Source organism: Mytilus californianus, unplaced genomic scaffold (genome assembly GCF_021869535.1).
Source record: "Mytilus californianus isolate M0D057914Y unplaced genomic scaffold, xbMytCali1.0.p SCAF_7, whole genome shotgun sequence".
NCBI classification, from domain to species: Eukaryota; Metazoa; Mollusca; class Bivalvia; order Mytilida; family Mytilidae; genus Mytilus; species Mytilus californianus.
Window position 1 is genome coordinate 7,861,522 of NW_026262723.1, and position 25,671 is coordinate 7,887,192.

At 32.4% G+C, this 25,671-nt stretch overlaps 1 protein-coding gene and 1 long non-coding RNA gene across 7 annotated transcripts in view; one reads left to right on the forward strand and one right to left on the reverse strand.

The window, feature by feature from the left end:
- LOC127709004 (uncharacterized) overlaps positions 1-16,078 on the forward strand; it is a 149,825-nt gene extending 133,747 nt beyond the window's left edge. The window contains exon 2 of the long non-coding RNA XR_007985463.1: positions 16,036-16,078. This is a non-coding gene — a long non-coding RNA (uncharacterized LOC127709004). The remainder of the gene's footprint in view (positions 1-16,035) is intronic.
- LOC127708985 (coadhesin-like) overlaps positions 1-25,671 on the reverse strand; it is a 152,936-nt gene that overhangs the window by 50,576 nt on the left and 76,689 nt on the right. The window lies entirely within an intron of this gene.

A 25,671-nucleotide genomic window follows, 5' to 3' on the forward strand; every position in this document is an offset into this window, starting at 1 on the left:
TTTCGAAGGGTAACAATCTGCTCTATCACCCTCTCAGCTATGTGTTTTTTAATTTATTATACTGAATGTTCTGTTATTACTGTCTATTAAATTTCAAATTCAAAGTAATAAAGTATGACGTCTTGTACATAACAACCATCCGTATTTAATAAAACGCACACTTGATCAAGCGTCTCCGTGAAGGGTAATAGAGTATTACCATAGGATAGAGTAAATTATCTCCCTCGTATTAACCAATCAAAATCTAGCATTTTGACATGAAGTATCATAATGGGTTATGTCTTCCAGAAGACATTATTGTGAATTCAAGCCAAATTAACCTATGTTCCAACTTAACTCATTAATACTGCGTGCTTGTGGAAAAGAAGAAAATACCAATCTCGATTGAGCGTGTTTGGTTTTTGAACAAAAAACCTCCCGAACTCGGGGAGAGCAAGCTGCCAATACTACCATTGCTAATTGTTAGGAATATCGTGTTATTTCATAAATCAAAACATGTATGCTGCTGTTTTCCCAAAAAATATTAGAATGTTGAATTCTAGGAATAGCCTAATTTTACATATTGTATTTTTCTCTTTTGGTTACGATTGGTATCATCATGCATTTCATGTAATATTGTTCGCTGAACGGCCAACGATCAGAGCCAAGCCTGTGTATTTCGGAATGTAATTTATAGATAAAATTGATAAATCTGTATGCATTTATGTACATGGGAAATCATGAATCGTATTTTATGTTGTTTTATAGCTATAATCCTTGAATTTATGAAACTGACATGATAACTAATATTGATATAATTATTATTAAAAGATGTATAAGGAAATAAACCTGGCCATAAAATCATTAACGCGGATCCATGCTTTTAAAAAAGGGGCCCACCAATCCAACATTAGTAGTAGGACTTGTAAAATGTCCCTGCATTAACCACAACTATAGCTCCATAAAGGTAGCCCTGTACAAACCTTTATCCGCCCCTGATAACTAATTATCTAAATAGCTGACTGATAAAGGTAGCAGATAAACTATTTATGACCTGTAATGCTGAACTAACATATCTAGATACAAATTTATCTCTTTTTAGACCTAAACAAAGAGCGTACTCCTGTGGAAAGTAAGCAGATCAGCGTGACATTTTTGATAAAATAACACAGTCTTAAAACAGTAAAACTATTATCCGATTTAAAATGAAAACGTTTTTCTATAAAAGATTGTCGAACAAATTTTACATTTCATAATTCATGAATATTTGTTTGTTTTCTTTTACATGATGCAATTGGTATTACATGTATTATAACGAATCTCTAATCAGAATTTTTAAACATCTTCAGTTTACAAGCAATCGATTGCACAATGTACGATCCGATATATTATGATGTGTATACATCACTCCTGATATACACCATAAAACAAATATTTTCTTTTGATGAACACATTAAAGCCTTTTATTCGCCTAGTATTGAAATACAATAAGCGATTATAATAGAATATAATGTCTCTAAAAATAAATTAGCAGGTAGACTAAAATAGTCTTTGATATCCCCACCCAAAAAAAACACTGAAGGAGTAGGCAATCTGGATCATAAAGATAAATTATATTAGTCATTTTTGTCCCAGGTGCAACAAATTGTCATTGAATAAATAATAAAAAAAACTTTAAAAACGATTTTAAAGAGAATAATTATTTTACACACTTCGACAACTCGGAGTTTGGAAAACCCACTAGTTTATCTTCCGAAACTAGGAACCAGATAAATAAATCAAATTAAAATTTAAAGAGTGTTTTTATTTATTTTTTCTGATATCAATTTGAATATTTGTTAGATAACATCAAAAAGACTAATTTAGAAATACGGGATATAGCTATAGTGTCACACTCAATTTTTTTATTTTTATTTCACTATTCACCGCTTCAACTTGAATATATATAATGAAACATAAACTATTTCATTATTCAATATTCATCACTTAACATTGAATAGTGAATAGTGAACTATTTCACTATTCATTATTGAATTTTGAATAATGAAAAATGAATAATGGACGTACTTCAGCGTGGTCTATTAATGACAACTCGGAGCAGTTTGAAAAGACGACTTAAACCAATTTGAATGACAACTCGGACAAAAAGTGCAGAATAAAGGAAAAAAATAAAGAACAGAGAAAAATAGGCCAAAAAATAAAGAATAGACAGAATATGGGCGTTAAGGATGTATTCTTCTGACGTTACAGTCTCGTTGAAATCTCGTTCTGGAATTATTTCCAAAACATGTGATACAAGTGGAAAACATCAATGACTTTTAAAATTCTTATAATCAAACTCAACTCTGTGAAAAAATTGTGTATTTACAATGAGTAGTTTTTGAGTAATCAATTTTTCAAATTTTATTACCAATCAAGTCAGTTTTTTTAGCCGAAATTTTGAGAAAATGGGTGAGGGGTACAAGAAATGATTTTACCAGAAACATGTACATCCCATATCACTTTTTTCTTTTCAAATTTCTTAGATATGTATTTTTTCAATCATTTATAACAAAGAATCTGAAATAATATGCATTTTGTTCTTAAAACAGAGAAAAATCACAAATTTACAAAATTGACAGCATGGTTAATTTGACACAAAAAAGCATCAAAATATAATAAAACTTTCTTATATAAACACCTACCTATAGTTTTTTTTAAGTTAAACTTATTCAGATTGGTCCACTTCATCTTTATTGAAAGTATGAAAAAAAGATTGATTGTGGAAAAGTGATTTTTTTCACGATGATAGCCCAAAAATAGGTAAAAGTTGATGAAAAATGGGAAAATCATCAAAATTGGGTACTTTCAAAGGGCCGTAGCAAAAAAAGACGTGCACCACCATATGATTTTTTCTTCACCAATTATTTTTTTACAGTCATATAAACCCAAACATCAGGTTAAGAAAAAAAGTTTAATTCTAGAAATTTTTGGCTCCTCAGAGGTGTACATCATTAATTAAGATATAAGGATTGGATAATAATGGGGAAAATAGATAGAGAATAGACGGGGAAATGCTATAAAAAATAAAGAATAAAGAAACAAATATAAAACAGTTGTAATAAGTAGTTCAAATTGTCTTTCAAACTGGTCCGAGTTATATCTCTAAGTTAGTCCTAGTTGTCTTTAAAAATGGTCCGATTTGTTTTTAAATTGGTCCGGGTTGTCATGTATTTGCTTGCAGCATACAAAGAAAATGTAATAAGCTTATTTTTAAAGTGTGTATAGTTGAACTTTCCTAAAAGAATTTAAGTTGGAATGCATTGATTAAGTATCTTGGGACGAATTAGTTTGTACGAATCGGAGTTGGAACGAATCATCTAGATACCATTTTAAGTTTCGCGGGATGTTTAGTCAATGCTCACACGGCTTCGTTAACAGGTAATACTGGCTTTTCGATGGAAATGGAACCAACATTGAAATCAGTTTCATTATCTTTAGAAGGTGTTATAATCTTGAAAAGTTGTTTTCATTGTCATGCTAGATACAATCTATTTTGAACCTGTATTAGATCTTATACATTTAAATAAGGGTCGTCTTTAAACTGCAAATTTTGATATTTGCTATAAGGACTATACAGAAAGGGATAACAAAAAGTGTTCATACAGGACTAGGATGTTCATCTGCTTGGGTATTCATGCCAAAAAAAGTACATTTGAATCATTGACTCTTTCCTCATTGTTGGAACAGTTAAGATAACAAAAACATAGTCTCACACTCTTACACCCCAGTGAATCTGCTTATATTCAAAAGTTGCTCAAGAATTAAGAATTGAGAAACACCAATGGTGTATGTCAGATTATACTCAGTACAAAATGAAAACAAATGTTGATCTTTCGAAAAAAGAGAAAAGGATGGTTTGTTTAAAATATACGAAGACCCATCACACATTTTCTATAGGCTTGTGAACAGGCTTTTGTAAATCCACGAAATATAAAAATCCACGAACATACAATGTTACCTACTTTCCACCGTCATTGATCACTAAGGTTTAATAGATCATAAGATTAATGCTTGTCTTGCTACAGCTGTCAATGTAGCCTAAACTTTAAAATCGGATATAGACAGCAAATGTAATATTGGAAAATATTACCTACTACCATCCTGCCAAAAAAAAAAACACAGAAAATCTTTGCATCTCTAAATGAATTAGAAATATGAAACGCTGTTTGCACCTCAACTAATCAGCAGACCTTTCAATCAAAGAAAGCCAGTATTTTGTTGACTTTGGAATTATTCCTACATGATTTTATCTTGCTGCAATTTAAGATAAAAAGACAGCTATTGACATTGTTATTTAATTAAATTAAAATACTCCTAGTTTGTCATGCTGTTGTCTTTTGTCTGTTAAAAGACGAATACGTTTGGAGAAAAATAAAAGACTACAGTGGAAACGCTCAAAGAAAAGCAGGTCATTCTGTCGTCTACCAATAAAGGCAATAGTAAAATTGAGAATGGAAATGGGGAATGTGTCAAAGAGACAACAACCCGACCATAGAACAGACAACAGCATAAGGTCACCAACAGGTCTTCAATGCAGCGAGAAATTCCCGCACCCGGAGGCGTCTTTCAGCTGGCCCCTAAACAAATATATACACTAGTTCAGTGATAATGAACGCCATACTAAACTCCAAATTGTACACAAGAAACTAAAATTAAAAATAATACAAGACTAACAAAGGCTAGAGGCTCCTGACTTGGGACAAGCGCAAAAATGCGGCGGGGTTAAACATGTTTATGAGATCTCAACCCTCCCCCTATACCTCTAGCCAATGTAGAAAAGTAAACGCATAACAATACGCACATTAAAAATCAGTTCAAGAGAAGTCCGAGTCTGATGTCAGAAGATGTAACCAAAGAAAATAAACAAAATGACAATAATACATAAATAACAACAGACTACTAGCAGTTAACTGACATGCCAGCTCCAGACTTCAATTAAACTGATTGAAAGATTATGTCTTCATCATATGAATATCAGGCACAATCCTTCCCGTTAGGGGTTTAGTATCATATCATCATAACATATATGAGAAGAACATAACCCGTGCCATGCCAACAACTGGTTTTTAAATAAATGTGTTTAGTTCCGATGCAAAGACCCTATAAGTGAATCAATATTAACGCCAAAATATGCAATCTTTAATGACCTGACAACAGTATCGTAACTATATCCCTTCTTAATACGTCTATTTAAAGGTTTTGTTAGTTTCAGAGGTGAAAACTGACATTTTTGTGCTTTATAAAGAATATTTCCATAAAAAATTGGATGTGAAATACCTGAACGTATAAGAAGTCTGCATGTTGAGCTATATTTACGAATGATGTCCTTATACCGATGATAGAGTAGTATACCACTGTTCAATAGTCATTATTCGATTAAGCAAAAACAAATCCTGGTAACAAACTAAAACCGAGGGAAACACATCAACTATAAGAGGAAAACAACGGAACAACAGAAACACTGAACTACAACAAAAACAAACGCCAACATACATAGAAACGATCTGTCTGATAACAACTGCCATATTCCTGACTTGGTACAGGACATTTTAAGAACAAATGGTGGGTTGAACCTGGTTTTATGGCTAGCCAAATTACCTCCCGCTAATATGGCAATGTTAAAAATACCGCCAAAATTGACAACACTACGTGACAGGAATACAGTACAAACAAACGCAAGAACACTCAGCACAGAGAAATACATAAATAGATAATATAATAGTGCCTTACAACATGCAAACCGCAGAATAACAACGGACACATCCCATGAATTTACGACAGCACACCAGGACACCACAAACGAAATATAAACTGCGGGTCACATGAATGGATCAACGTCACAAAAAGTGACGTATTTTACATGTTTTATGTGATGTTTATATTATCACATGTAAATTTCTAAAAATAAAATAGATTTGTTTTATCTATGGACACGAACAAGAATATTAAATTGGGATTGAGTTTGTAATGGTGTTATTTTATTATTTTCTAACCATGACAAGCATATTAAAATGGAATTGTGTTTGTAATTGTGTTATTATTTGTATTTTCTAACTATATTGGTTTTTCTTCTAAAGGAAAACTGTGTAAAAACAAAACAAATCCTGTACTTATAGATGCTTTAAACTTAAAACCATATGAGTGAAGTAGCTGATTTTTTATCTAAACTTTTACATACATATAGAAAATAAAAATAAAATAATTGTAATATAAGGCAAGATCATATAAGACCAAACAGTAACCACACATGAAAACAAACAGCATAAAACAAAAACCCTGTAGACGAACCACGAGTAACTCGACTATACTGACAAATAAGACATATGTGAAATGTACCAAAAATACAGAATTCAAACTACAAACGAATTAAACAGACAATAACTTAGCACAACCCATGCTTTCCCAATGAAGACCAGGTTGTTCTGTCGTCTACCAAGAGGCAGTCTTAAACCACTGCTGCATCAACTCATGCTTTCTCAATGAAGAATGACGTCAAGTTATTTTGTCGTCTACAAAGAGGCATACCTTAACCACTGATGTATCAGCCCACGTTTTCTTAACGAAGAACAGGTCATTCTATCGTCTACCAAGAGGCAGACTGAAACCACTGATTGATGAATCAACCCATTTTTTCTCAACGAGCAGGATATATTGTCGTCTACTAAGAGGCAGATTTAAACCACTGATGTATCAATTCATCCGTTCTCAATGAAGAACAAGTTATTCTGTCGTCTACAAAGAGGCATACCTAAACCACTATGTATCAACCCACGTTTTCTCAACGAAGAACAGGTTAATCTGTCGTCTACCAAGAGGCAAACTTTAACTATTGATTATCAACCTATGTTTTCTCAACGGAGAACAGGTTATTCTGTCTTCTACTAAGATGAAAACCTAAACCAATAATGTATAAACCCATCTTTTCTCAACGATGAACAGGTTATTTTATCGTCAACTAGGAGGCAAACCTAAACCGATGATGTATCAACCCATTTTTTTTCTCAACCAAAAACAGGTTAATCTGTCGTCTACCAAGAGGCCGACTTTAGCCACTGATTATCAACCTATGTTTTCTCAACGAAGAACAGGTTATAATGTCGTCCAGCAAGAGGCAAACCTAAACCATTGATGCAACAGTCCATGTTTTCTGAAAAAAGAACAGGTTATTATGTCGTCTAGCAAGAGGCAAACCTAAACCACTGATGTATCAGCCCATGTTTTCTCAACAAAGAACAGGTTATTATGTCGTGCAGCAAGAGGCAAACCTAAACCATTGATGTATCAGCCCACGTTTTCTCAACGAAAAACAGGTTATTATGTCGTGCAGCAAGAGGCAAACCTAAACCATTGATGTATCAGCCCACGTTTTCTCAACGAAAAACAGGTAATTATGTCGTGCAGCAAGAAGCAAACTTAAACCATTGATGTATCAGCCCACGTTTTCGCAACGAAAAACAGGTTATTATGTCGTGCAGCAAGAGGCAAACCTAATCAACTGATGTTTCAGCCCATGTTTTCTCAACAGAGAACAGGTTATTATGTCGTCCTGCAAGAGGCAAACCTAAACCATTGATGTATCAGCCTATTTTTTCTCAACAAAGAACAGGTTATTATGTCGTGCAGCAAGAGGCAAACATAATCAACTGATGTATCAGCCCATGTTTTCTCAACAGAGAACAGGTTATTATGTCGTCCTGCAAGAGGCAAACCTAAACCATTGATGTATCAGCCCATGTTTTCTCAACAAAGAACAGGTTATTATGTCGTTCAGCAAGAGGCAAACATAATCAACTGATGTATCAGCCCATGTTTTCTCAACAGAGAACAGGTTATTATGTCGTGCAGCAAGAGGCAAACCTAAACCAATGATGTATCAGCCTATGTTTTCTCAACGAAAAACAGGTTATTATGTCGTCCAGCAAGAGGCAAACCTAAACCACTGATGTATCAACCCATTTTATCTCAAGGGAGATGCAGATATCAAACAAAAATAATACTAATCGATCATTAGTTTAATAAAAAGAATTAATATTAGTATTATTATCAAAATATTCAAAAATATTTATCAAATGACTGTAAATTTAAATTTGATGAAACTAAAAACAAAACAAAACAGTAACTACGTTTTATATAAAAATTCAACCAATTATTTGTAAGTAGTGACAATCAAATACAGTCGCTTTAAATCATAACACATGTTTCAGTGACTGAATTCAAAGTGTTACGTGTTCCTGCTTTACAATGTCAAAGGCAAATTCCACTCATTTTTCAAGCAAGAACGGAAACCATTTATTATAATCTATACTTATCCCGTGCAATGCCAAAAAATGACTAACATGTTTTAGATTAACTTCTCAAAATACTGTAAGGTCAACAGTGAACGGGAAAACTTTTTCGCTCTCCTTTTCCTGTGATATTACCTGAAAAACGCAAAACCAGATATATGTGGTAACTTGAACCCAACCTAAGTGTGGTATTCAATATGTGGGACAGACGGGACGACAGTATTACAAAAGAAATCAAGAACACCATTACCGCTTTCGTAGACCCAAAAAATTCAAAAGTTTGGTATATCAACATTTAGATAAGCATAATCACAATCTTCGAAACCGTTCAGAAACAACCAGGAGAATCACACAAGCAATTTGAAAAATCACGTGAAGTTCGCGAATTATTTTGGATAAAAAGACTTCAAACAGCTTATTCTCTCGGTCTCAATGACAAAATATTAGGACAGGGGAACATATCTAAAACTTCTATCGATGTCATTAATATTGTTGATAAACGACTTAGAAATAATAGGTCTCATGGTAAACGCAAAACCGTAATCAACGTATTAAAATCGTATAAATTATACACTTGCTGATCTGTTATCTATAATAAAAAATAATGGCAGACATCAAGTATTATGCAAACTGGGTCAGATACCAATAATTAAATTATATGCTATTTTTCTGGAGTGTGATAAAATTTCTTTTGTTAGCCCGTTTTATGAATACACCCGTATTATTACAGCCTTTTGTCATCACAGGCTGTTTCCTAGTATCGATAAATCTGAAAATCATAAACGACATTTTCTTAAATTAAAATATATAAATAGAGGTATAGATTTTATTAACTTATCTTACATATTCAATGACTCTTCCGTCTATAGCCAAATACCTCCATATTTTGATAATATTTATTATTTCGTATTCTTATAAAAAGCCGAGCAGAAGTTTGATTTTTAATTATACGTCAGTTACATCAGACGTCAATATAGAAAATAATGTTCCTTCCACTTGAGACTGTGAAACATCTAGTTTTAGATATGTTCCCTATGGTCATGTTATTACAGGAGACCTCAACATCGTCGAAGACCGTGAGGTCAAAACTTTTCTAAAGAAAGGACCGAAATACCGTCCTCCATCTATAATAGATTGGAAACAGTGTCGTCAGGTCATTAAAGACGCTCTGTCTGCCTACTGTAAAAATTGGTGCAAACGTGAAAGATCTGATAAAAAAGCTCTAGACAGTTATTTGAATAAAATTATGAATACTGTTAATATTCGAATATCTCATTTTGAAAACAATTCTGAAATTATTAATAGGGTCCATGATATTCCCATTTCTAGAATAAAAAATAAACTCGAAGTACTCATAGAGCGGTTTGTGATCGTACCGGCAGACAAGGCAGCCAATAATGTAGTGGTAGTATGACGCATATACTACACGGAAGTTCTTCAAAACGAAATTATCAATTCCTCTACATTCAGGTCCGTACGCACCAATGAGAGTCAAATCGTTAACAAGCATATCACTGCCACTACCCAGCTTAAAGCCTCTTCCGAACATTTGAAAGTCCCTACCATGTACTGGTTACCGAAATTACACAAAAAACATTTAAATTCCGTTTCATCTCCGCATCTAGTAAGTGTTCTACTACTAATATATCAGTGCTTCTTACTACCTCCCTTACTACTATCAAAGAACTGGTTATTAACTTTTGTAATAAAGCTTATGAAAATAATGGTATTAATTATTTTTGGGGTGTTAAAAATTCTTTAGAGGTTTTAGATAAAATACATGCTTTTGATGGTCCTTTTGGTTCTGTTGACAGTTATGATTTTTCTACTCTCTACACTACACTTCCACACAATCTAATAAAGAAAAAAAATTCATATTTAATAAAATGGTCTTTCGAAAAATCTCATTGTAAATTTATTTGCTGTAACTCGTTTAAAGCCTTTTTAAAAGGAAAGTATGCTAGATACACTTACTGGAAATGTGAAGATATGATTGAAGCTTTAAATTTTCTCCTAGATAACATATATGTACGTTTCGGCGATAAAGTGTATCGTCAGGTAGTAGGTATTCCTATGGGCACTAACTGTGCCCCTTTAATAGCAGATTTATTCCTGTATTGCTATGAATCTCAGTTTATGACCAAACTCAGTAGAGACACATCATTGTTACATTTGGTTGATACATTAAACAATACCTACCGTTATCTGGATGATATTTTTTCGTTAAATAATCCAGAGTTCTCTAAATATACTACCGAAATTTACCTAAAAGAACTTACTTTAACTAAATCTAACATAAACAGCAGCAGTTGTCCTTTTCTAGATTTAGACATTTCAATTTCTAAAGGGAAACTCCATACTAAAATTTACGACAAAAGAGACGATTTTTCATTCCCTATTGTTAATTTTCCTTTTTTAGACGGCGATGTGCCTTTGGCTCCATCATACGGTGTTTATATATCCCAACTCGTTCGGTATGCCCGTGTGTGTAGTGATGTCAAAGATTTTAACGAATGTAATCAATGCATCACTGGTAAATTATTAAGTCAGGGATTTCGTTACCATAAATTACTTAAAACCTTTACTAAATTCTTTCATAGTAAATTTGGCTGTACCTGTAGAAAACTTGTTAAAAATGGTATTTCACATCCTAAATTTTATGGTAATATTGTACTTAAAGCGCGGAAATCATTATGTGATCCATGTAAACTCATCGAACCTTTAAACAAACTTATTAGTAAGGGTTATCGTACCAATGTTATAATTAGATCTCTGAATATAGTTTACATTGGCACTAATATCGATTTTGTCATTAGCAAATTAAAACATAACTAAATTTGTATTTTCTTTTCAAACGGGATGTATAGAGACACACACACGTTCATTTTTATCTATAAAGAAGTCACTCCTAACTATCCTACTACCTGTCGATACATTTATTTTTGGCATTGCACAAGTCATGTCTTCTTTGACTGTTCATGACGTTAAAATACTAAATCCCTGGGATGTATTTTAGTTGATTTTAGTCTCTGATGCATGATTTTTTATTATTAATTGTTTTGGCTTTGAACTAGCTGTCAGTAACTGCGAGTACTCTCAAATCGTACTTTCTTTTTAATTTTACCTGTTGATACTATTTGTAATGCTTTTTTGTTATTTAATGTTAACATGGATCTTGTCTATATACCAGCTTTGATTATTTGGTATTTAATTACTACAAATTTTCACTTCTTCCTACTATGAACATCAAAATTATTTCATTTTTCCTTAGAGGCTATTCTTGGACTTGTACAGGAAGTTTTATCTAGCACTAATTAGTATATTTTTATTGTTGATATTCACCCCATATGTACCAAGTGTTAGATTAGTTTTATTGATATTAAAGAAATTTCTTGGTATTCCTAAACGGAAGATGTTATACACACAGAAGAAGAAGTATACATAACAACAAAATTATTTTCATTTACCTGTGTATAATATGACTCAGGTTTCTTCAAAAGTGATGATTTTCTATAAATTGTTTGAAAAAATTTCACAGTGATAACATACTCTAACTTTGTTTAAACCTGTTTATTTACTTTTGACTTTAATTATTTATCCCTTGTAATTTTTTATTAACTGTGTATTTGCATTCAGGTGTCACAGGTCAAATTTATTCGTTCATTGTGTGTTAATTTACGTTTTTTGATTGAGTTAAGCCTTCCAATTGATATTTTATAGTGTGTTTTTCTATGTTGTGATGTTATACTATTGTTTCAGAAAAGGGAGAAGGTTTGGTACCATTAAAACGTTTAATCCCGCTGCAAATGTTTGCACCTGTCCTAAGTCAGGAATCTGATTACAGTAGTTGTCGTCTGTTTATGTAGTTCATACGTGTTTCTCGTTTCTCGTTTTTATATAGATTAGACCGTTGGTTTTTCCGTTTGAATGGTTTTACACTAGTAATTTTTTGGGGTCCTTTATAGCTTGCTGTTCGGTGTGAGCCAATGCTCCGTGTTGAAGGCCGTACCTTGACCTATAATGGTTTACTTTCATAAATTATAACTTGGATGGAGAGTTGTCTCATTGGCACTCATACCACATCTTCCTATATCTATTAAGTATACTATCAATGTCATCCAAATAGCTCAGTTAATTATTATATTCAATAAGCAGTATAATTCTACCAAAATTATTTGCCCTTCTCCTTAAATAAACGTATATAGACGGTGGTAGCTTGGTTTACAATTTCATCATCACAAATAGATCCTAACGTTAGGACCATCCTAAGATCATCTAAAGACATCTAAATTGGTGTTCTAAGCTTAGGACATTTTCTTTTAAATTTCCTAAGTTACGAAATGTTTAATAAACCTAATTAGGAAAAGAATATGTCCCAAGATGGTCTTAGGAGTCACAAGACATGTCATCCTAAGACCACTTCGATAAACATGCCCCAGGCTTATAATTTGATAAGCCAGACGCGCGTTTCGTCTACATAAGATTCATCACTGTCGCTCACAAAGTAGAAGGCAAAATAAAATATGAGGTTGAAGAGCATTGAAAACCAAAAATTCCAAAAAAAATGTCCCAAATACGACTCAGGCTATCTAACACCAGAGTTCTTGAATGTTATAGGTCACCAATTACTGCTTCAGCCCAGTTTGTCTTGGAGTTTTTCAATGTCAATGGCCAGAATGTCGTCTTTTTAAGCTTGATTTTAGTTCTGTTCGTTGCTCGTACTATATTGTTCAACTAAGCGGATTGCCAGAAAGTGGAGGGCATCTTGATGATATCCAACTCCGGCCCTACAAATGCACGAATGGAATTTAAGGGGCTAGTTCTTCCCTAAGTAGACGTTTTTATACTTTCCGGTTAAATGCATGTTTGATTATAAAAAGCACGGGAGGCAAGACTGTTGACTCAGCATTATGCCAAAGTGTATTATCCTTTGTACGAAATCATTAGTATACACTTTAAAGCAAATGAGATTAGTATCAATGATTACAAGAGAACGGTTTGAATGAATAGTTTGCTGATAATTAAGCTTAAAACGTACTCAGAAGGAGATATCTTGCAAATTTTAGTGAATATTAAAAACATGATGTTGTAAATGATATATATAATTTAACTAGATGTCTACCTTTTAGCTCGATTGATTTTGACAGATGTCGAAAAAAGTGCTTAAACAATTAAAAGCTGCTAGTTATTTATATGAGACCAATTTATCAACCATCTTATTTTCCATACGTACGTCTCACAATTCCGCTTGCAGCACATAGAAATCGTGTGTTTCAACATGTGACTCATCAAATGCTTACAGTTACGCTGGTTTTATAATGATCAAGTTTTGGCGGCAACATTTTAAAATGTATTATCTTTCATTTTTCGTTAATGAATCGATAGTAATTGCCCATTGACAATACCAATATTCTAAACTACTACTTTTTAGCGGAGCGCCTCCTTTATGTCTACTTTGAATTATTGATCTAGTATTTTATCCCCAAAGCCACACAACTCTCCAAACATTAATAGTAAAATAGTGTTCACTTGTTCGTTTTCATGAGTAAATTATTTTTTAGAAACATTGTAAAATAAATTGTCTTAAATCATAATTAATGTTTAAAAATTTATATTCAGGTTCACATTAATTACACAATTAACATTCTTCGAATAATTTCACGAATTTTGTTCATGACATCAAATAGTATAAGATAGATAACTCTGTTTTAACAAGCGTTTTGTTTTAAAGAAATAAAGTTGTTGATACAGTGTAACATGGTCTCCATTGCAGTTATCTCTCCTTAATCTCGACGACTTCTGTGAAAGTAGGAGCCAGGAACTGAATAGTAATGTTGTTGGAAGATAAGCTGGTTATAATGCCGTGTTTATGTATTGCGGCATTGCCTCCGATGTATTGCGACATTCTACCGATGTTGCGCAATTGCTTCGGTCGGAGTAGAGACAGGACGAGATCGACTGATACCTAGCATACGAGAAGTGTTCAAATTGACAACAACTCATAAACGTAGTCTTTTTTAAGTTCTTGCCTGAAATAATGATAATCTGTTTGTCTTGAACGTCATAACCAAATATGATAAGATAAAGAAGTACAGACAAAATAATAATTTCTATAAGATACAGGTTTAATTATCATCAACCCCAAATGTGTTCTATTTATAATAAGTATTGTTAAACATAAGTAATTTTGACCATGTTTTGATGCACTTTACCAAAAAGACATTCGAGATGTATGATATAAAAAGCAAAATAAAAAGATACCAAACTCCAAGAAAAATTCAAAACGGAGTCCGTTAACAAATGGCAAAATCAAAAGCTCAAACACATGAAACGAACGGAAAAGAACTGTCATATTCTAACACTTGGTACAGGCATCTCCTTATGTAGAAAATGGTGAATTAAGAAAACAGCTCATTTTGTACTGACGAAGATATTGTCAAATCCGATAAATCAATATTTTCTTGGGAATAGTTTATTTAATTTCTACCAGTTAATAACGGTATATTGATATCAGTCATACCTTAGTTTATCATGAAAAAATTAAAAAATAGTTTTCAACCTATCTATACTACTAAAAAAACGAGGTCCAATTTGTTAGCCGACATGACCTAAAAACGACTAATCAAAGAAGTCAACTTTATATATAACTAATATTGGACAATGGTGTTGTTTAAAAATTATACCATTCCAGGCCCTTTTGTTTTCCAAATAATTAACATTACCAATAATTAACAAGTTCCGGGTCGAATACGATACCGATACCAATAGTATACATATGTCACATGTAGTTTCCGGTTGTAGTTACAAGTTCTGTAATCGTCTTCTATCTGCCAGCCCCCACCCTTTGTGGGAAAAATTTGGTTGATTATATTGGGAATCACTGAAGCATGTCTAAGCGGGTCCCCTCTAATGACAGTCAGTTGGTCCTTTTTTATGAAAATTTCTGGATCCGTCACTGTCAATTTAGGTTAATTAAATCAAAAATATATTTACATGTAGTTTATAGTAAGTTCATTGTAGTAAGAAAACCAGGACGGGTTCAAACAAAGATTTTGAAAGCAGAGAAAACTGTGCATCTTACAATAATCAGCATGACTTTATCAGATGAAAGTACGAGTACTAAAAAAACAGGCTGAAATTAAAGCATAGGTACATGTACTTTAATTCATCCACGGACCCGCGATGTCACGGGTGTGTTCTAGTTTATCAGAAAGATATATCAAATATTTTACACTAAGATAATACAAGATCAATTAAATTATCTGATAGCACCAATTTCGGTTTGCATATACGTCATATTGGCACTTTGCAAGGGAAGACACAAATAAGTGGGGATTATCTAAAGTGGAGTAGTAAATTTTGACTGTCATCATTTGATTTAATATAAGTAGTTATACTATCAACTTTGTTTCATCGTTGTCTCAATTGAATCATTCAACATCTCCTTACGTTATATAAGTATATAAAAGTCCATATCCAAAATATATATTCATACATTTCATCTGGTTATTTCGTGTCGTCGGGTTGCTGTCTCAATAACTTATACTCAACATCCATTTTCTTCCAAAAATAACATTAAGTTTATTACTCGAAAAGATCTGGCGGAATCCACAAACTCATGATAAAAATATATATTACACTTACATTGTAATACTAACGCCACAAGTTTTAAAATCACTTTAGTTGAGAAAATCGTCTATTTTTGCCCGAAGTTTTAAAAAATATTAAGATTTTTTTTTTTTTTTTTTTTTTTTTTATTTTTTTTTTTAAAACATCAATAAAGTTTGAAAGATAGAGTATCAAACAAAGATAAAAAGATAAAACGAATAAAAGTAAAATAAAAAATATACAGGTATATTTTTCCATATTTGCATTTGAAACTCTCTTGAAGAATGACATTTTCATTTTTTTTTTATTAATTATCTTATGATGTCCAAACTATTTCTTTACGAGAGTCTACAATAGGTAATTGCCAATCTTACGGATATAATGAATTTCGTGTACTGACAAAAGTGACAGTATACGGCGATGATAAGTCTGTTTATTAGATATAAGGAAGCTGTAAGTGATAAATATGTCCCTAGAAGACGCTTTATACAACAATATGTGTGTGATTTAATGTATTTACCAAACTGTCACGTGAAAAATTTTTTTTCTGGCTTCCGAATGTTTATACTAATCTGGAATGTTATGTTTTATAAAAAAAACCTCAAATCGTAAAATTCCATACCGAGTACAAGTGGTTGATTGTTCAATCAACAGTCTGGGAAAACCCAAAGACTTGATAAGTGGTATTAACTGTTTCTTCGCCAAGCAAGTGTTATTTAGGAGAAAGAGCAAACAACTGCTAACTGCAATATGATGCCATATGCTTTCCAAATGCGTGTGGTTCCGTCCAGGCACTCTGGCCTCCTCCACCAATGAAAACTTGCATCAACGAAATGGCCAAGAGTGCTAAAAGTGGCGTTAAACACCAACAATCAATCAAATATATATAGTGGGTACAATTTCCTTACTTTAATTGTTGTTTTTTTTCTTGCATGTGAGTTTCTCATCGTAATCGTAATAATTGTCTACAAAGCCATTAAAAACATAATATTATTGTCTTCCTATTCAGTTTCTGTGGAATGACAAAACAACAAAACTGTAAATTTTATATTAAGGTCAGGACACCTTTTTTCAAGTTCATCCGATAACCAACATATATACCAAACGACGTCATTTAAAAATTTAAAGTAAATGGGGAGTACTCTTAAAAAACAGAACCTTAACGTGCGTAGTCAATGTTGGGTGATACCTATTAGACTTATATGCACTTCTTTAACAGAAGGTACATTAATTTTACTAAATGTAGATCTAATTAAGTAAGTGTCAGTCTTTGTAAGAATCAAGCAATTTAGAAGATTTCAAAACAAGGCCGAAAAAACCCACCCACCAAGCCATTATTTTGAAGTTACCCTCAAACTGAGTAAGAAATGGCGAGTCTTTCGTTTCTGCGTGTCTGGTAATTCGAGAAATATCTAGATAACTTTTGGTTAGGATGATTGCAAATTACGGAATTACCTCCCCTTAATTGATAAATTCTGGTGTATTTCAACTTAAATTATATCTTGAAATACCAGAGCAGGAAAAGGAAACGAATTTTAAATGAGTGAACTATTATACATTTTGAACAGAAACTAATGTAAACTTGAGTGGAGTTTTTGTTTGTACCACCACTTCCTGATTCTTAGGCAGATTGGCAGAATAAGTTGTTGCACTTTGATCCGTCAGATTTGTTTGTCGCTCGAATATGATCTGAAAACACCCAATATAAGGTCATTTTTGGAGGATTATTTGGCAAATCTTTAATCAACTAATCATTTCGAATGACGCCCGGCACTTTGATTACCAATCGTCTTCCCGCAAACTTAGATTAACGCAATTGGATTGAAAAAAGATCGCCGTTATAACAATAAAATGTTGTATCAATTGACAATTTATAATTTGATAAATAAATTATAAAACAAATAAACTTTAACAAACGTATATACCAATTAAATGTATCATCTAACCTAATCTTTCCCTTATTAAATGATTCTTTACTTCATTTATCAGCGTGTTAATTGAACTAACATGAGCTTCACGACGGTGACACATGTGAAGTAGGTTTTTTGGTTGGGTTCGTGTTGCTCAGCTTTTAGTTTTCTATGTTGTGTGTTTTAGACTGTTGTTTGTTTTTTGGTCGTTTTTTATTTTCTATGCCATGTCATTGTCAGTTTGTTATCGACTTAAGAGTTTTGATATCCCTTTGGTATTTTTCGCCTCTCTTTCACTGTTTTGTTGAGTTGAGAAATGTTGAAACAGTTCGGTGCATTAAATCAAAAATAAAGTACCCGACATAATTTTTGATACTCCCTAGTCAAAAATACCGAGACTGTAAAGGGAAAGATTTGGTTATATGCTTAACTCCCCCCCCCCCCCCCCCCCCCCTTTCCCCTCCGGTTCACTGAACATAATCCCTTTATTTTTAATTTGTTAAAATATCAGCGTTACCAGCTTTCTTACACAATTCTCTCGATCTATAATGAAAATAATTAACTAACTTTCAAACATAATGGTTACCAATAAAACCAAACTTCTAAGTCATTGATCACAAGAGGAGGTACAACCTATAAATAAGTGTTCTCGCTTCTACAGTTCACTTACTGTTGTGACAGAATCCTCTGCGCTGTCCTGGTAGCATACAAAAGATTCACAATGATTTCTTTTCGAGGATTAACAATCTTCTCTATCAACCCTCAGCTTTATTTAATTTATTAAACTGAATGTTCTGTTATTATAGACTATAACTATGACGTCATATGAACATAAGAACCATCTGTATTAAGTAAAGCGCGCAATCGATAAAACATCTCCGAGAAGGGTAATTAAGAAATAATTAATGGGGGCTTGAATATATCGTGATTTTACCACGGGTTGGCCCTTTATGACAAATATTTTACCCTGAGCGATAGCGAGGGGTAAAATATCGGCATAAAGGGACAACCCGCGGTAAAATCACGATATATTCAAGCCCCCATGAATTATTTCGATTCTAATAGGACAAATACGGCAATTCTTTTAGATCGAAGTGGTCTAGGTAAAGGCATTATTTGCCATTCCCATAAATAAACGCACTATTAAATTGATGTAAAAGAACGGAGCAAACTGAATAAATGGCATGCTTAAACTATTTACAATGACATATTTAGATAGGTTTGGATAAATCTAAATGATAATTGTATTTATATGTCTTATATGTAAAAAAAAAATGGCTTATATAACACATTATAGCATCGTTTGTTTACGTTTCCTTGTTGTGATGATTTTCGGTTTCACAAGCGTGTATTTTCCCGTAAAATGCTTATATTCTTACGTCATCATTCTATGACGTCGGGTAGCTCATTCATAAAAAAGCATGTGACGCGGGAGTACGATCGGAACAGCTCAAACAATATATTCATATTTTACCACGGGTGTGTACTCAAAGCGTTTGAAGAACGTCATGTTAGAATACAATATAAGCCATGGGTTAGAGTAGAATATCTCCCTCGCATTAGCCAAACAAAATATCACGTATAATAAATACAAAAACAATTTCCGGTGTGCTATAGTATACATGGTACAATAATAACAGGATTTCAAGTCCTAAAGATAAATATTTTATTATATTGACAACAAGTATGCAACGTGTTTGGCAAACATATTAAAAACACAAAAAAACGAACAAAAAACAACAACAAAAAAAAAACAAAACAGGCACCAAGTGTACATGACTGCACACTTTTATATCATTTTCAGTATATAACTTCATGACAGATGACTATAGTTTATTCATTTTATTTGAATACTGGAGATCATTAAGCAGACATAAGATACACATATTGTATTTTTTGCTTTCTTTGTTTTTTCAGATCCGATGCAAAGTTAACATAAAATATAATCAAAGCATCATGACCAAGTCCGTATGACAGTTATTCCATTATCTTCTCAGGTGGTGGTATTCCTTAATGTCTTATTCGTGATTTTAAGTTAGGGAGATAATGCGATTGTCATGACAATATTTTTTCTCTCAACCAACTGCCAAATAAGCAATAGGATTTCTATAACAAGATCTTACTCAGGTGTTAAAAGTTAATTGATAATATGATAATCATTTATGGCGATTTGCGGATTTCATTATGAATCAGATGCTGATATTGCCTTACATTTCATGCTATTGTATAGGATATATTCCATGTCATTATATGGACAAAATTTCATGCCATTGTATGGACAACATTTCATGCCATTGTATGGACTAAATTCCATGCCACTGTTTGGACTAAATTTCATGCCATTGTATGGACTAAATGTCATGCCATTGTATGGACAAAATGTCATGCCATTGTATGGACTAAATTTCATGCCATTGTATGGATTAAATTTCATGCCATTATATTGAATAAACAATGTGGCAAGTTATAAAGATAGGTAATTTTGGAATTGTTACTTTACTACTGTTGCTTCATGGTTGCTCCATATACATATTGATATCTTCAAAAGAATTAAGAAAGAATCATTTCGTGGTATTAGTTTTGTATCTAAGTCTCAGTGATATCGCATTAGGTCTAGAATTCATCTATCATAATATTCTGCGTTTAATGGATTCAAAAAGTGCTACATTCCAATACCAGTGCATGATGTTGACGCATCTAATATGTGGAACACTATTGTGGTCTTTTATACAGACTTTATTGATATGCCTCGAACGACTTAATGCAACATTTACACCAAAGAAAAGAATATTGGCGCATTTAACCAGTAACAAATCTGTTGTACTTTGTTGTATACTTTGTCACATCATTGCTTTGATGAGATTTGGAATAGAAACAATTGGTGGACCTATTGCCTGTGAACCTAAACACACCGCTGTTCCATTGATTCTTTTTTCACACGACATTCCTTGTCTCTGTGTTTTTGTTTTAATTACCTCTTGTTACGGAGTTGTGGTATATCGGATAACTAATTCACATAAAAATTATCGAATTAAAGTATTTACGGTCAACAAATTGACAAAGGAAGATAAAGTAAGGATGCGTAAAAACTTAGTAACGCTTGGTCTGATAATAACACTTCTTTTAGTAGTAGTTATACTACGAGGTATTGCTGTAGTCCTTCTCTACAAGGGAAATGGATCTGAAATAATTGATACACTATTTATAATTTTCAACAATGTGTTTGCATTGTTAAATCCTCTACTAGATCCGGTAATCTATGTATTGCGGATCAAGAAGTACCGTGATCATCTTCGATGTAAATGCCTCAAAAGAAATTCAGTTTCTGATGTGATCTACTTAGCCCAAAGCTCTTAAAAGATGTATACTGATGAAAACGAAAACGTTTGGAACACTTTTCAACAAAACAACGGTGTTTATGGGAAGATTGTTTTCATAATTGTTTTAATCGAAATATATTGATCACGTTTAGAAAGTACAAGTGAGGTAAAGTTCAGCATTCACTTAGTGGGATTATATTATTATTTGTGAGATTATATATTAAGTGGCGATTGTGATTTTTGAATCTTCAGACATCCTTTATTCTTATTAAATTTTAAAGACTCATTAGGTTTTTTTCTGAACTAGGCACTACCAGATACGCTTAGATACGAACCTTTCTAAAGGTTGGAAGCAAAGTAAAAGTAGACGAAAATAGATAAAAACAAATCAGCAATATTGTAGCAACTAAACAAAAACCGATATTGGCAGTGCCTAGCAATACTTATTAGTGATAACTTTTTAAATGATGCTCAATCTAATATATAAAAATAATTTTTCATTTTTCATTTCTTTATGTTTTCTACCAAAAAAAAAATACTATTACCTCGGTATATACTTAAAATCTCTTAAACACTCATATTATTATAGATGTATTTTGTATATTCGACAGAGTTTGAAAGTTAAAGATAACCTCCAAAGATTTTTGCGCGAAATGTGTACATATTAAATAATAAATGAAATTATATACTTTGTATGCGTAAATATCTACCATTGATTCCAGTGGAGTATTTCATAGATTCAAAGAATAACGCAGAAGTAGGTTTGGATGTACCTGTATTAAACTTATTACAAACGAGATTGTACATCATAATGTTACGGTGATGTTGTTTACCAAGCCCGTAAACTAAGATACGATCCGGGACTTTTTATAAATTATTTAAATAAATTTATTCTAAAAGGTTATCAATTCAACGCTTTAATCAGATCTTTGAATATTGTTTTTATCGGTATAAATATTGTTTTTGTTATCAATAAATTAAAACCCAACTAAATATCATTGCTATGCACTACTATCTGTCGATATCTATATTTGCCATTGCACAAGGTCGTGTTTTTCTCTGACTCTTTATGACGTTTTTAGGTTTGCAGTTAAAAATTTGTTGAGGACTTTTCCGCCATTACTGCCGTTACTGCAGAAAAAAAACAGTGTAGTGGAAAGGCAATGTTTTATCACTTTTAATCATTTCCATGATAAATGTCTATTTTTTGTGATAAATTTAGAAAAATGTTTTGACCGATTTTTAATATGTGTATCCCAATTAAAATACAAGACGTAACTGCAAACACATCCACTTCAAACCAAAGAAAAACTTTATAGCCAACGGAACATTGACATCAACATCATGAAAATTTAAAAATAGGAAAATAAAAATAGGAAAAGTCGTTCCATTGTCAATAAATTTGTCTGCAGATTAATTACCAAGAGAAAATGTTATATTGAGGTAAAAAAGGAAAGTCATCACTATTAATGTTTGATTTAGTTAGAATGAAATCAGGGGGTTAACATTCATTTATATCTTATTTCTATAATTTGACAAATTTGGGTTATTACAAAGAATATGTCGTTTACATTTTCGCTGGTATTTTGCAAAATGTCACCATAGAGAATAGGATACAATCAGTAAATTTACAGATCTGATGTCTATGCTGGTATTTAAAGAACATGTCGTTTTTGAGTTAAGACGCAGGCACATCGTATGAATTCGTGATGGTTAAGATATTTTTGTTAATGTTGTGAAACGGATGAAAAATCAACTGTTTAAAAGAGAGGCGAAAGATATCAAACGGACATTCAAACTCATGAGTCGAAACTAAACTGACAAAGCCATGGCTAAAAAAGAAAAACTACCAATATTCAAACAACAGTAAATAAAATACAACATAGAAAACTATAGACTGAGCAACACGAACCCTATGTTAAGCTACGATTGATATCTGATACACATACAAAGGAAAATTTCATTCGTGTGAATCTCACGTTGAATTCGCATATATAAATTTCATCTCAAATAAAACGAGCTATTACGTGAAACTCACGTAAAAATTTACGTGAAATCACATGAATTTTTTCACGTGAATTTCAAAATAAAGTTATTCAAAAAACATCTAAATTCAAAATTTGTATTAAAGTCATGAAAAATATAAAAAGACACTTCTGGGGCGGGGGTTTAAGTTCACGTGAATTTAACGTAAGAAATTTCACATGAGTTAAACGTATAAGTTTGTTTTGAGGTAATTTCACATGAAATTTTCAATGTGACATTCATGTGAAATTCAAAAGAGCAAAATTTGTCTGTGTACATGCTGATCTTTCGTCCAATACTTATCTGACAACTCTAAAACAAAAGAACCCAATAAGGGATGGGGGGATTCCCTTAGCACATATATTTTGCCTTTTTCTGAATGTAACCATTTTAATTCCGCAACCCCTTTTAAACCCCTTATTAGGATTCTCAGAGTTTCAACAGTAAAGTGCCATTGTTTACCCGTTTTGTTTTGTTATCCAACTTTGGTGTGGCGTTTTCCTTTCGATAACATGAATTTTGCCATTGCTTTTTCTTGAACCTTCAGCCTATTTTACCACTGTGAACCTACTATACTCCAAATTACTTACTATGGGGTTTCCCTTGGCAAATGATGGGTCATTTTTATTTCTCATAAACAAATACTGCAATGTTCAAACTGTCCAATTCCATTCAAATTTGTGATTTTTAAGGTATATAAACAATAATTTTTTCAATAATTTTTTTCCAGGAATAGATAAAACAAAATCTGGCAGTGTTTGCAAAATTAGATATTATCTTTAAAAGCCTAAACTTCCGACATGATCTGTAATCTGTAAAAGAGAGTCAAAAGATACCAAATGGACATTCAAACTCATAAGTCGCTCGGGAAGATTAATCTGTATAACCAGTACTGCAAGTCAATGCACACCTCCATAATCTGGAGTGTGATATCCACCACTTCACGCGAATACAAATCATAAAAATGTTTTTGTCACACTATTAAAAGTTCTATCCACACTATTAAAAGTTATATCCACCAGAATATCGTATGAGAATTAATTTTCAACCATTGATATACATTGATATACATTCAGACTAAACCATTCCATGGTGTATATTTAGGAAAAATGAAATTGGAGGAAATTAGTGTACATAAGCCTAACTCTTTATTTCGTTGTCTTTGTGATCTGAAGTGGATACTTTTGAAAATTCTATCCACCAGAATATCGTATGAGAATCGATTTTCAACCATTGATATACATTCAGACTAAAAGTATTAATGTGACTTTTCAGATTTACTTTAGATAAAGGCAACAGTAGTATACCGTTGTTCAATAATCATAACTCGATTTTTTACGACAACACATGTTAACAGTCATTGCTATTATTTTTAAGAAACGTGTTTAAAAAAATGTACGCCTGCAAGTATGATCGACTGGTTTCAAGTTGGTGTTCGCTGTTAGAGACGACGTGGTTCGGTATTTATATATCCCGCTATCGAGCATTTTGTTGTTTCTTTCTTATACGTGTGGGTCCGGTGGATAATTTTATGCTGAGTTGTTGTCTGTTTATTTCGTTTATGGTTTGAATTCTGTATTTTCGGTACATTTCACATATGTCTTATTTGTCAGTATAGTCGAGTTAATCTACAGGGTTTTGTTTAATGTTGTTTGTTTTCATGTGTGTTTTCTGTTTGGTCTTACATGATCTTGAGTTATATTACAGTTATTTTATTTTTATTTTCTATATGTATGTTAAAGTTAAGATAAAAAATCAGCTATGATTTTAAGTTTAAAGCAACTATATGCACAGGATTTTTTTGTTTACACACAGTTTTGATTTAAAAGAAAACCAACATGGTTAGATCATACAAATAATAACACCATAACAAACACAATTCCATTTCAATATTACAGTCATGGTTAAACAATACATAAAATAACACCATTACAAACTAAATCCCGATTTGATATTCTTGTACGTGTCTATAGATAAAACAAATCTATTTTATTTTTAGAAATTTACCTGTGATAATATTTACGTCACAAAAAATACGTCACTTTTTGTGACGTTGATCCATTCATGTGACGCGTAGTTTATATTTCGTTTGTGGTGTCCTGGTGTGCTGTCGTAAATTCATGGGAAGTGTTTACATGTTATAATGTACTAATATATTATTTATTTGTGTATTTCTCTGTGATGAGTGTTCTTGCGTTTGTTTGTTCTGTGTTCCTGTCATGTAGTGTTGTCGTTTTAGCGATATTTTCAACTTTGCCATATAATCGGGAGGTTTGGCTAGCCATAAAACTAGGTTTAATCCATCATTTTTTCTTAAAATGTCCTGTTCTAAGTCAGGAATATGGCAGTTGTTATCAGACAATCTGTTTCTATGTATGCTGGCGTTTGCTTTTGTTGTAGTTCAGTGTTTCTGTTGTTCCGTTGTTTTCCGTTGTTTTCCGCCTATAGTTGATGTGTTTCTCCCGGTTTTAGTTTGTTACTTTTTTAATTTGTTTTTGCTTC